This window comes from Telopea speciosissima, chromosome 1 (assembly GCF_018873765.1).
Source record: "Telopea speciosissima isolate NSW1024214 ecotype Mountain lineage chromosome 1, Tspe_v1, whole genome shotgun sequence".
Taxonomy (NCBI): domain Eukaryota; kingdom Viridiplantae; phylum Streptophyta; class Magnoliopsida; order Proteales; family Proteaceae; genus Telopea; species Telopea speciosissima.
In genome coordinates this window covers 26,082,232-26,084,965 of record NC_057916.1, presented here as the reverse complement: position 1 = coordinate 26,084,965, position 2,734 = coordinate 26,082,232, and positions in this window count along the sequence as shown.

Here is a 2,734-nt window from a genome sequence, read left to right as displayed (position 1 = left end):
TCACCTGTTCATCGCATATTCTGCATATCCCTTATGGCATCCATGCATGGCGCATATATTGCAGATTTTATACCTTCAGACAATCTAAATTTTGCATGCCAATATGATTCTCTGGAATTTGTTGGAGAAAGTTTATCTATTTAGGACGTTATTGTACAGGGAAAATTGTTGGCGACCAAACAGTTGAGATGGGTCATAAACTTCGAGAATTGTTTTATTCCATTTATTATTTCGTACTGAAATCAGATCACAATATAAATGGGATGGTCTGGTACCAAGTTTTAGTGGGATAGTTCCTGGTTTTGGTCTCAAATTGACAGCCTTATCCTTGTGTGCACTTTCATTGGTCCAATGTTGGCATGCTGGTGCGAGAGCCATGAGACAAAATAAACACAATCTCTTGCCCTTTATCAGAGACATGGGACTTGGATCTTGTGCAGCTGTGGCGGGCGCTGCACTGTGCAGCACCAAAAACCACCCTAAATACAGGGGGAGGGTGGTCATTTCACATGTGGGGCCTAGGTGGGACCCACATGTGAAATGACTACCTTACCCTTATTTTTTCTATCTTTTAGCGGTGCTGCACAGGTGTAGCTCCCGCCACGGCTGGATAAGGTCCAATTCCAGAGACATGAGGGTCTACAAGAACTGAACATAATCGTAATGATCCTCCTTAGGCCTCCATCATAAATTATTTGATTTGAAGGTTTGTAAGAATTGTTTAAATGTTGGGACTTATAGAGATATAGCAAAATTTTGTAAACCTTGGGAATCATGCACTTGTTGACTCTATTATCTAATATATATATTTTTTTTTTCACACCAAAACAAAAAAATTAGAAGTGGTTTTCTGTCTGGGTCATTTATCTATCTCTCTTCTTCTCAAAATAAGGGGACAGAGGTGTCTTTTCATATGAAGAGAAGAGAGGTAAATTCATGGGAGTACTGTAATAGGTCACAATTTTGGACAAATTTCTTTTCCCCAAAAAAATTATATCAAAACATATATGTCCAAATTATACGTGAGAGAGTGTGTTGAGATGATGGAAGTTATCCAGGTATGATGGGAGTTCTTCATTTGAAATTGATTATTAAACCTGTCATTGCATTGGGTTGCAAAACACATCTCTTGTTTGACACTTTTCAAATTTTTTTTTTTATCAAATTTAATTTAGAAAAAAGTATAAATTACACTTAGGTTGCCTACTAATTTAAAAAAACCTACAATCAGGGTTCTTGTTGTATGTTGGCTCATATATATGGGTCCAGATTCCAGAGTCTCTGGACCCAATTCGTCTGGCCCACTTATGTGGGTGTTAAGTGCCCATGTGATCACTTGGGTTTTATGTATATAAAAAAAATATTAAACAAAAAGAGGAAGTGTAAGAGGAAGAAAATATATCTATAGATTTGATGAAAAAGTATGAGAAAGAGATTTTACTTTTGAGTGTTTATTTTTAGGGCTTTTTTCAAGGGTGAAGAAGAATTCCAAAAAGAATGAGAAGCAAGACTAGGGTCTTTTGAATCTTGGTAAAGGTTATTCAAAAATAAGAGTTTCTTAAAGGATTACTTCATTCTTTGTCACATTATCAATTATTGCAAGAGTTTGTTGTCTCTACAAGGTTGGGGTTCTCCATAGTCTTTGAAAACGAGTTCTTGCGGTAAAGTTAAAGGTTTCTATTGAGGTTTGAGAGAGGTAAGATATATTTTCTCCATTACTTGTATTCCTCGAGCTTTGGGCAAAAAACTTGAGAAGCTCAGTTGTATTTCCCCATATTTGGTAGTCAAAGCTGATGTTTGATTATTTGTCTTACATGGATTTCAATTGTATTTTGCTCTCTTATTGCTTGACTATTCATTTGATTCTCATATAATCTTGTCAAGTAATTGGAGTGGTATTACAGCCCGGTTACTTTGACCTATGGAGGTGATTGTATGAGAATTAAAACGGAGAATAATACTATAAGTATAATGATTGAACTTAATGGGCAAAATTGGATGATTTGAAAACCTAAAATGAAGCATTTTTCTTTATTGTAAGGATTTGTATTTACCATTGGAAAAATGATAGAGATTGGTAAAACCTAATAGAAAAGTTATTAGATATATTCGACAAAGGTTATAGTGCTTTACATCATGTGTCTCCTGAATCTTCTATCCAAATTGTTTGGATCACTAAGGATGCTCTATCTAATGTATTAACCTATGTACTATCATGTAGCAAATAATAAAGCGTTATATTTCACTAGACATAGTGACACTTAAAACGACCCATCTTTTTTATATAGATCAATAGAACACCGTCAGATGAAACCAATAATATACCAAAACCGTTCGGACTAATAGCTATTAGCTTTCGTTTGCTTTTTGTGGACCGAATATCTTATCAATCTAATTTCATATGTAAAAAAAATCAATCAAAATCAAATCCAACCAACCATTTGACGCCCTTACTTCCACATCATTCTCACACAACCCCTTCTTAAATCATAAGATTTACTATCAGATCCTAATAACGTGGCATCATATTATTAGGATATCCCTAATCTCATTTTTAGAAGAATTAAGAGCATAATTTGCATTAAAAGAATTAAATAACTCACAAACTGTACGTGTTTTCCGGATTATATTTACAAAGAGCTCTACCACTAAAATTTATTTGGTGAAGAGAGAGAGAGAGAGAGAGATGGTTCTGTTTCAAACTATTACTAGTTTTACCGGTTCACCTAAAAAC